The sequence below is a fragment of the Ornithodoros turicata genome, chromosome 4, assembly GCF_037126465.1.
Source record: "Ornithodoros turicata isolate Travis chromosome 4, ASM3712646v1, whole genome shotgun sequence".
Lineage (NCBI taxonomy): Eukaryota > Metazoa > Arthropoda > Arachnida > Ixodida > Argasidae > Ornithodoros > Ornithodoros turicata.
Window position 1 is genome coordinate 32,295,960 of NC_088204.1, and position 11,822 is coordinate 32,307,781.

Sequence of the window (11,822 nt, forward strand, 5' to 3'; positions counted from 1 at the left end):
GTAACTCAAAGGAACAATAAAATGCTGTCATGTTTACTCAAGGTGTGTGCATGTTGCTTGCAGTGCTTATAATACATTATACAGCTTAAAAAGTGGAAAGGACAGCACTAAAACGGGGACGGCACGTGGGGGAGGGGCTTCTCAGCGATATCCCATTCATGTCTGATGCACATCCCTCGAGGACATCCACAGGATCTCCCTGAAACATTTCTCGGTGTCTCATTTTTTCATTTTTGGGACAAGTTTAGGCTGTGTTTGGAACATCCCCGGGACGTCCGCAACATCCCCAATGTGACATCCCAGTAACATTTATCGGATCATTTCGTGTTGCACTGATCTGATACATGGGTGCACTGTGAATACAAAGTCCACGGCTTTGTTGACACACTGTAACCAAGTTCGAACTTGAAGCAAAACGAACATACCATTCATTTCTTAATACCGAGGCAGCTTTATGAGTGCGTACGATTTCATGATGAGTATCTTCTTTCGCTGCTTGCGGAGCGGAAAGCGCTTGTGTGGCACGTAACCTTGTCTTGTTGTCAGCCCTCGAAATCCGACGGCGCACGAGCGTGCTCTTCACTCTCCAACTGCTGCAATTCACGAAGCATTCCAGTTCCGGAGTTGATATAGACTGTTCGTGGGATAATAATCCTGTCCAGGAACGGCACAACACACGTAGAATCACATCGACGCATGAATAAACGGGCGAACACATTTCTACAAACTGTTTTGCCGATCGACACCACCGAAACACGGAACACAAGAGGACGCCGTGCCAGCCGATTTTATGATGAGCATCTTCTTTCGTTGCTTGCAGAGCGGAAGGCGCTTGTGTGGCACATAATCGTAATCCTGTCTTTGTTGTCAATCCGATGGCGCCCGAACGCGTTCTTCATTCTCCAACCGCTCCAAACTCACGAAGCACTCCAGTTCCGTAGTTGATAGACTGTTCGCGGGATTCGTGTCCAGAAACAGCACAACACGCGTAGAATCACAAACTGTTCAGCCGATTGACATCACCGAAACAGGGAACACAAGAGGACGGACGCCTTCCCAGCTGATGCGTGCTATTTCGAAACTATGCTGGAACTGCTGAAACTAGTGATGTGTCGTTCGCGAATGACCAGTTCGGAATGAACGAATCCCGAGCACAAACTGAATGAACTCATTCACTATCGTCGATCGTACTCGTTCACCAGTTCACTTAGACGTCCCCGTTTTGTCAGGTTTCGCTGCGTTCGCTTCAGTTTCTCGTTTCTCCACTCTCCTCCAGTCGATGGCGCACGTGTCGCCATCTATGTTCGTCGCTGTAAAGCAGTGTTGAACGCATGCGCAGTAGTTAGCGAGGCGAAGCTCAGCGCGCGTGGCCCGAATATCTGATGTGTTCGTTCAACTCAGTGAACATTAGGGACTCGTTGGAAAGATTCGTTCGCGAATCATTGACGTCAGTGGGTCATGTGACCCTGACCATTACTACAGGTTTTCCCGGCAATTTTAATCCAAGTGCCAGCTAAATTAATCCTAGCGCCAAACTAATTAATCCAGGTGCCACTCAAATTAATCCTATATAAATGTTGGGATGGTCGACACTTTGCGACAAAGGTGGTAGGGTCAACTACGCGGAACCCAACTTTTTGCGACTCACGTATGTCAGAGTTGCATGACATGACACATACCCACTATTGTGGGTTATGGCAACTGTTTGGGACAACGTTCGTCATGCCGAGTATGGCCTGACCTTCTAGGACTTCACCATGTCGCTGCTGTATGGAATGGTGACTTAAGACCATTATTGAGTACAAAACCGTTTTGCAACAATTTTGATGAAGGTGGTTATGGCGTGACTTTTTGGAACTTCCTCATGTCAGAGCTCTATGACATGGTTGTTTAGGACCATTATCAACTACTACTACGCCGATTGGGGGCAACTTTGATGATCCCGAGTGCAGCGTGACTTTTTGCCACCAGCCACCAGACTTTTTGCTAGAGCCTTATGGTGAGTAGTATGGGATCAGCTCAACTGGCCCACAACTCACACAGTGGCTTGGACGCCATTAATTAGCAATTAGAGCTAATTTTGACCCCCCACAGTAATCAGGACCCTCCAAGGAGTCATTACACTAATTGGGGAGCATCTAAGACGTGTCCGGACCACTGTGTAAGTTGTGGGCTAGTTGAGCTGATGAAAAAATAAAAAATAGGCAGAAAATAAAATAAAAAGATAGAAATAGAGTGAAGAGAAATAATTCATTCGAAAATCGACGATGCCGCGGACAGGTGGCCACTTAGTTGCAAGGCATCACACCAGATGGCACCACCATCATAGCTCTAGGCGAGAAAGACAGAACAAGACACTAGCGGCAGGTGCAAAATGGAAGCACTGCTAAACAGGTCTAGACATGCGAGACAAAAGGTTTAACACACAGTACACACAGAAAACAGTACATATCGGGGAAAAGGCAATCGACTAGGCATAACCACAGCGCCTCAACACTATACACCTAACACAAGGCGGGAACCGCTAAGCAACAGGCTTGCTCTCCGCTAAACAAGTCTAAACATGCGAGAAAAGGCTTAACACGAGCGCGGTCAAGCATCGCCAAATCACTCGTTGGTCACCGCTAAACACCGCAAACATGCGAGAAAGGAGCGCAGCAAATCACTCACCTTTTCCCCCCGCAGCGACTGCTCATCAGCCAGGCAGAAACTGAGCGAGCGCGGAACACCCGAGCATAGTCTGCTCTCCGCGACAGCCCGCCAGAAACTGAGCGAGCGCGGGGACTGCGGAGCAACGGAGCACACGTCTGCTCTCCGCGACAGCCAGGCAGAAACTGACTGAGGCGCCGCGCCGCGGCAGCTACGCATACGCGCGCGCTCCTAGCGCCCTCTGCGCCGCCCGCCCACGGGTGTTTTCGCTTTTCGCTCTCCGCTGCGCGCGCGTGCTCCTAGCGGCGATGGGTGGCTTCTCAGTTTCGGTTTCACTCTCCTTTCTTTGCGCACGCGCGTTTATCTGTATAAAGGCAGCGCGCACCGCGCTCGCGTCATCATTCTCACCGATACGTGGAAAACGCCATGTGTGGTTTATCCTCCTGCGTTTCTCGTCGTCACAAGGAAAAGACAAAAAACGAAGAACTTCGTGAATTTATTCGCGGCATCGTGGAGGAAGCCCTTCATGTCCACCGCCTGGAATGGTTGCAAGCGCGTCAAGAAATGTGTCAGGACAAGATGAAGACGCTCGACCGTATCATAGCCGCGGACAGACTGGCGAAAAAGAAGTCCAACTTTAGCCTGGATAATCTGTATTGGGAACGCAGTTCCGGTGTAGAGGACGACGACGACGACGTGTAAATAAAAGCGATGCATTTCTCTTTGAGCATCATTCTCTTCTTTTTCTTCGTGCAACGTGTACGTACGCAACATGCGTTCCCCCGAACCTTTTCCTTTCCGTCATCCTTTTCGCTGTATCTTAAGACGCCCCTCCATGTGCAGCAAATCTACTTTCGTTGCTAACGTGCTGAGGAACCTGAACGACGTGGTGGACAAGCCTCCGTCACAAATATGCTACGCGCAGAAATATGCTTCGCCGAGCATGCAGGACGAATTTGGGGACTCTGTAAAATTTACCAAGGAGCTACCGCGAGAATGGGACACGTCGCGCGCTACGCTGATCGTCGTTGACGCTCACATGACTGACACCGGTTCGTTGAAGAAGGTGACCGATCTTTTCATTCGGGGTTCTCACCACGCCAACGCGTCGATCTTCTTACTCGTTCAAAACATCTTTTTTGACAGTAGCCATTTTAGAACTATATCCTACAACGCCAGTTACGTCGTCCTGTGGCGCGCCGTGCACAGCGTGCACCAGATGGAACATTTCGGGCAACAGCTATTTGGCAGAAAAAGATTGGAGTATTTTCTGGACGCATATAAACAAGCGATGTCGTCGCCCCACGCTTATTTACTTGTGGATCTTCACAACTATACGCACGAGGATCACAGGTTGCGTAGCAATATCTTTCCGGGAGAACGTCAATATATCTACGCTCCGAAATGAATCTCCGCCCTCACCTCACTTTACTCAAAGTACTCTCCACTCTACTCCCTCCGCGCTGTCGCGACGTCTTGAGACATTCTTCCTCGTCTGACATGAAACACCTCTCCGAAATTTGCCTCAATGTATTGAACAGAAAGGTGGGTCTAGCTCCAGACACGTTCGTGCATTTGAAGAAGCACAGACGCTTCTTAGGACGGCTCGCCTACAAAAAGATTCACAAGAATCCGCAATGTTTCAAGCGCTATCTGTCTCAGCAGCGAGGACAGGGCGTTCTTTCGTCGGTGGTTCCTCTCCTGCTTTCCACCTTGTTGAACCTTTTCGACAATGGCCACGAGAATTGAAGTGACCACATCCTCCTACATCGGAAACATTCTTTCCTCGTAAGAGAGTGACGACGTCAAAGTGAAACTCATACTACAAGCACTGTATCGCATACTAAGGCAGTACGGATTTGACCCCTACGACAATAAAACCAAGGCGTCCGATGCTACAAATGACTTTGACTATTCGCTCCTCTCTCCAGAGGTGGACGAAGAGGAAGCGGAAAGGGTCCTCTCAGAATTAAAGAAGGTTCTTTCCTGGGATCGCGAGGGTTGTGTCTCCGTGTCGGGCAAGCCCATCAGACACTCCTCTGTTTACCAACTCATCAATTATTTGTTGCAACGTAAGACGGGAAAGAAACCTTCCTGGTTCCCCAAAGTCTCGAAACTATTGCGTCTGATTTCTCTGCCCAAATCTCGCGAGCCTCAACAGCAGCAGCAGCAGGCCTTCATTGTGTGGACGACTTCTGGAAGGATATGAAAAGACAGCGGGTGGTTTGGGGGGTGTGGACCGCTATAGAAAAACGCATCACTTGAGCAAAAAGAAGGCTCTCACCATTCTCAGAAAGCTGGATGCCTACACGCTTCACCATCCGGTCAGAAGAAAGTTTAATAGGAGACGCATCATCGCGCTCAAGATCAACGACGTGTGGCAAATGGACCTCGCAGACTTTTCAAAATACAAGAGATTCAACGGTGGCTACCGCTACATTCTCGTGGCAATCGATTTTTTCCCGCTTTCTGCGCACCCTCCCGCTAAAGACGAAGCGCCCTGCCGAAATGAAAAGGGCCATGATAAGACTTTTTTGGGGAGGTAACACACCTACCCGCATCTTTTGCGACAGAGGAGGGGAATTCTACAACAAGACCGTCAAGGAGTATCTCTCACGAAAGAAGGTCCACATGTATTCCACCTTCTCTCCAGTAATCAAAGCATCGCAGGCAGAACGCGTGATACGCACTTTACGCGACAGAATATTCCACTATTTTAGAGTAACCGGAAAATACTACTTCGTTTCCGCGCTTCCCAAGATCGTGCGCGACTACAACAACACCAAACACAGGACTTTGGGCATCAGCCCGTCCGAAGTCACGCCCGAAAACGAATTGAAGCTGTTCAATAAGATAAATGGGAAGCCCGTCGTGCCCTCCGTGAAAAAGAAGCTCAAAGTGGGGGATAAAGTGAGGATCCTACTACACAGAAAAGGTTTTCATAAGAGCTCGGAAGGGAGTTGGTCGCCTCAGATTTTCACCGTCTCCCGCTTGAGAGACACCTCCCCTCCCGTCATGCACCTGGAAGATTACCGGGGTAAGGAAGTGGACGGATCTTTCTACCCGGAGGAGGTACTCGTCGTAACTCGAGACGCCAATCAGCCTTGGCCAGTAACGAAAGTGCTAAGAAAGAAGCAAGTGAACGGTCAGAGCTTCTCCTTGGTTCGCTGGTTCGGTTACGACAAAGAACACGACAGTTGGGTTCCGAGCAGCGACGTGGTCAAGATTGGGAAATGACGTCAGACATCTACGTCCACCTGCTCTCGAACGCCAGCATGGATAAGGTTCCCTCCAATAAACTCAACGCCTTCACGGTAGCTTTCGATAGTGTGCTTCAGCTCTCGAATCGGTATAAAGTCGGACTGATGGATCTCAGCATAAGCAACGATTTTTTAAATTTCGGGTACGAAAGGCAAGATGCGAAAATCGAGGTTTCTTTCGAGGACACGGTCGAAGCCTGGAGAACTTTTTGTGTCACCTCGGATCTCGAGAGGGATTTGGGAAAAGCCCTTTCGGAATTCAACGTTTCTTTCGCGTACAATAAATCGCGATACGACTTCGTCTTACCCGTGCACGTGAAAGCCGTGGAATTGGACCCTCGGCTCGTACAGGCGCTCGACGCCTCGCTAGCGTCCCGCGAAGCAGGTCGGTCAAGCCTCCCAAATTGAGCGAACGCGAAGCCACCTCCATCTTATTGGAGCACGCCGCACCCGTCGCTTTCGGCGACGTCACTCTGAATTCGGAAACCACGCCCCTAAGGAACACACTCAACAAGTATTTCCAGATGCACTTGCTGGCCGTCCACGGAGAGCATCGAATGAGACAGGTCGTAATGGCGGAATTTGTAGGGGTTCGATTGGATGCCGCAGAGAAAGTCGGACGTGGCGAGCAGGGCGACGCATAATTTGGAAGGTACCCTTTCGGGGTAAACGTTTTCAAAGTGAGCGTCCAAGCTCCCGGCACTCAAGCTCCGCACCTTGGTTTCCAATCCGCGTAACATGTAGATGGCCGGCGTGGTCTCAAGCCGCCGCTCGTATTCCAAAAACAGGGAAGGTGCCTGCGTAACCTTTTTCAAGTGTAACGTCATTTCTTTAATGTCCACCTCATAATTGTACGTTTTCTTGTCGTTGGGGACCGATATGAGTTTAAATTCGTCGTTGTTTAACAGGAAAACGACGCGAATGTCGACGGCAGGTACCATCAGGCGCGGCTGTTAAAACAGGTCGGTATTGATCTGACCGACCAGGTTAAAGTATTTTCCACCCTTCGTTGCTTCGTAACGTTGTTTCGGACTGCGGGACGAGACGTCGTAATTGTTCTTTAAATGTTCGTCGTCCTCGACATAGAGTCCAGCCGCGTGCACGGTTTCTTGAGCCATGGGCGTGGAATGAATCACGACGTCCAAAATACTCCTGTAGGCGTACAACTCGTTGGAACTGACGACCTTGTTGTTCGCATAAACGGTGACCGTCTTGAACATGCCGCTCAACAGATGGTTTATTAAGAAAACGACATCTTTCTCGTCCATTTCTTCCCCGTCGTCGCGAACAATGCGCGCGGTCAAAGACACAAAACTACCGTAGAGATCCAAGTGTGCCCTTTGTAAATTTTGAATACAAAACTCGATCACGGAATTATTTACTCCGTTGACAGGATAAAAGAGTTGGTACGAAGTATCTTCCACGCCGTATTGAATGGAAGGGGGTTCGAATATCATCACATCACTCGTTAGACAATGCGGTGACCGCTGCGTCTGTATTTTTCCTTTCGTTGACGTCATGACGGAGCGCGCGCAGTGGATGTGTGACCTACACGGCGTACCAAAGATATCTGCAAGTGCGTCGTGTGTCGGCGCCTTTTGTTGTCTTTTGCGGCGTTTCTTTCCATTGTTGTTGTTTCCAGAGCCCTCCATGGAATCCAGCACGTCTCTCCCCGTTGCTATGGCCGTCTTTTTTACTGCGCGCGATATTCCTTCGCCATCGGCCAAATTCCGCGCCAAGCGCTTCAACGTTCTCTTGGCGATCAGTTTTATTTGCTGCCAGATGGGAACGATAAACTTATTGCGGTAAATTACGGTACATATTTGAAAATGCAACGATAGATTGGTTCTGCCTTTGGACCGCAACGGCAAACGTCTTCCCGTTTCGTCCGCGAGAACCATCGTCACTGAGGGAATTTCGAATTGAGACAGGTTAAAATACTGGATGTTATCTAACGTGTAGGTGACGACGTGCTTGTCTTTCTCGTAATAAAAGGGTAGTATTTTTAATATCGTTTTTTTCCCACTCCCCACGTACGTGGGTTCGACGATATCCGTGTAGACGATTATGTTGTGAAACGGGGGTTCCAGGAGTACCTCGACGGAGCTCGTGGCATCCTCTCCCGTGGACACGGTACGCGATTCGAAGCCGAAAAGCACGGCCAGGTACTCGGAAAGTCTTAGGGTGGAGGTGCCCTCGGAAAGCCGAATTTTACATTTCTGTTTGGTTCCGTCTTAGCTTAAGCGCGCGCGTTCGCCTACGCGCTGGTTAGTCGCATCCAGAAGTGCTTGCGGAGTCGCATAATAGCCGGGAGGCAGATGTACTTGCAAAGATCGAGGAATTTTCGTCTTGATCGTGAAAGAAAATTGGCGGGCTGCGGGGAGAGAGACGCGTAGACGCGAGAGACGCGTTTCTCCGTGTCCCTTGACGGGTGTGAGATGTAGCAGCTTGACACGGTACGTGCAACCCTTTCGGCGTTTTCAGAGAGTAGACGTTATCCGCGAATTCTAGCGAGGCGTCCAGCTTGTGCGTCTGGAAATACTTGTTGAGTGTGTTCCGTAGGGACATGGTTTCCGAATTCAGAGTGACGTCGCCGAAAGCGATGGGTGCGGCGTGCTCCAATAAGATGGAGGTGGCTTCGCGTTCGCTCAATTTGGGAGGCTTGACCGCACGACCTGCTTCGCGGGACGCTAGCGAGGCGTCGAGCGCCTGTGCGAGCCGAGGGTCCAATTCCACGGCTTTCACGTCCACGGGTAAGACGAAGTCGTATCGCGATTTATTGTATGCGAAAGAAACGTTGAATTCCGAAAGGGCTTTTCCCAAATCCCTCTTGAGATCCGAGGTGACACGAAAAGTTCTCCCGGCTTCGACCGTGTCCTCAAAAGAAACCTCAATTTTCGCACCTTGCCTTTCGTACCCGATATTTAAAAAATCGTTGCTTATGCTGAGATCCATCAGACAGACTTTATACCGATTCGAGAGCTGAAGCGGACTATTGAAAGCTACCGTGAAGGCGTTGAGTTTATTGGAGGGAAACTTATCCATGCTGGCGTTCGAGAGCAGCTGGACGTAGTTGTCTGACGTCATTTCCCAATCTTGACCACGTCGCTGCTCGGAACCTGACTGTCGTGTTCTTTGTCGTAACCGAACTAGCGAACCAAGGAGAAGCTCTGACCGTTCACTTGCTTCTTTCTCAGCACTTTCGTTACTGGCCAAGGCTGATTGGCGGCTCGGGTTACGACGAGTACCTCCTCCGGGTAGAAAGATCCGTCCACTTCCTTACACCGGTAATCTTCCAGGTGCATGACGGGAGGGGAGGTGTCTCTGAGGCGGGAGACGGTGAAAATCTGAGGCGACCAACTCCCTTCCGAGCTCTTATGAAAACCTTTTCTGTGTAGTAGGACCCTCACTTTATCCCCCACTTTGAGCTTCTTTTTCTCGGAGGGTACGACGGGCTTCCCATTTATCTTATTGAACAGCTCCAATTCGTTTTCAGGCGTGACTTCGGACGGGCTGATGCCCAAAGTCCTGTGTTTGGTGTTGTTCTAGTCGCACGATCTTGGGAAGCGCGGAAACGAAGTGGTATTTTCCGGTTACTCTAAAATAGCGGAATATTCTGTCGCATAAAGTGCGTATCACGCGTTCTGCCTGCGGTGCTTTGATTACTGGAGAGAAGGTGGAATACATGTGGACCTTCTTTCGTGAGAGATACTCCTTGACGGTCTTGTCGTAGAATTCCCCTCCTCTGTCGCAAAAGATGCGTCAGGTGCGAAAAAGTTTCCCCGAAAAAGTCTTATCATGGCCTTTTTCATTTCGGCGGGGCGCTTCGTCTTTAGCGGGAGGGTGCGCAGAAAGCGGGAGAGGGAATCGATTGCCACGAGAATGTAGCGGTAGCCACCGTTGAATCTCTTGTGTTTTGAAAAGTCTGCGAGGTCCATTTGCCACACGTCGTTGATCTTGAGCGCGATGATGCGTCTCCTATTAAACTTTCTCCTGACTGGATGGTGAAGCGTGTAGGCATCCAGCTTTCTGAGAATGGCGAGAGCCTTCTTTTTGCTCAAGTGATGCGCTTTTCTATAGCGGTCCACACTCCCCAAACCACCCGCTGGCTTTTCATATCCCTCCTTAAGTCTCTCAACGCAATGGAGGCCTGCTGCTGCTGCTGTTGAGGCTCGCGAGATTTGGGCAGAGAAATCAGACGCAATAGTTTCGAGACTTTGGGGAACCAGGAAGGTTTCTTTCCCGTCGTACGTTGCAACAAATAATTGACGAGTTCGTAAACAGAGGAGTGTCTGATGGGCTTGCCCAACACGGAGACACAGCCCTCGCAATCCCAGGAAAGAACCTTCCTTAATTCCGAGACGACCCTTTCCGCTTCCTCTTCGTCCACCTCTGGAGTGAGGAGCGAATAGTCAAAGTAATTTGTAGCGTCGGACACCTTGTTTTTATTGTCGTAGGGGTCAAATCCGTACTGCTTGAGTACGCGATACAGTGCTTGTAGTATGAGTTTCACTTTGACATTGTCACTCTCTTTCGAGGAAAGAATGTTTCCGATGGAGGAGGAGGTGGTCACTTCAATTCTCTTGGCCACTGGCGAAAAGGTTCAACACGGCGGAAAGCAGGAGAGGAACCACCAACGAAAGAACGCCCTGTCCTCGCTGCTGAGACAGATAGCGCTTGAAACATTGCGGATTCTTGTGAATCTTTTTGTAGGCGAGCCGTCGTAAGAAGCGTCTGTGCTTCTTCAAATGCACGAACGTGTCTGGAGCTAGAGCCACCTTTCTGTTCAATACATTGAGGCAAATTTCGGAGAGGTGTTTCATGTCGGACGAGGAAGAACGTCTCAAGACGTCGCGACGGCGCGGAGGGGGTAGAGCGGAGAGTACTTGGAGTAAAGTGAGGTGAGGGCGGAGATTCATTTTGGAGCATAGATATATTGACGTTCTCCCGGAAAGATATTGCTACGCAACCTGTGATCCTCGTGCGTATAGTTGTGAAGATCCACGAGTAAATAAGCGTGGGGCGACGACATCGCTTGTTTATATGCGTCCAGAAAATACTCCAATCTTTTTCTGCCAAATAGCTGTTGCCCGAAATGTTCCACCTGGTGCACGCTGCGCCACAGGACGACGTAACTGGCGTAGTAGGATATAGTTCTAAAATGGCTACTGTCGAAAAAGATGTTTTGAACGAGTAAGAAGATCGACGTGTTGGCGCGGTGAGAACCCCGAATGAAAAGATCGGTCACCTCCTTCAACGAACAGGCGTCGGTCATGTGATCGTCGACGACGATCAGCATAGCGCGCGACGTGTCCCATTCTCGCGGTAGCTCCTTGGTAAATTTTACAGACTCCCTAAATTCGTCCTGCATGCTCGGCGAAGCATATTTCTGCACATAGAATGTTTGTGACGGAGGCTTGTCCACCACGTCGTTCAGGTTCCTCAGCACGTTAGCAACGAAAGTAGATTTGCCGCACATGGAGGGGCCGCTTAAGATACAGCGAAAAGGATGACGGAAACGAAAAGGTTCGGGGAGGGGGAAGACATGTTGCGTGCGTACGCGTTGCACGAAGAAAAACAAGAGACTGAGACTCGAAGAGAAATGCATCGCTTTTATTTACACGTCGTCGTCGTCGTCCTCTACATCGGAACTGCGTTCCGAATACAGATTATCCAGGCTAAAGTTGGACTTCTTTTTCGCCAGTCTGTCCGCCGCTAAGATGCGGTCGAGCGTCCTGACACATTTCTTGACGCGCTTGCAACCATTCCAGGCGGTGGACTTGAAGGGCTTCCTCCACAATGCCGCGAATAAATTCGCGAAGTTCTTCGTTTTTTGTCTTTTCCTTGCGACGACGAGAAACGCGGGAGAATAAACCACACATGGCGTTTTCCACGTATCGGTCAGAATGATGA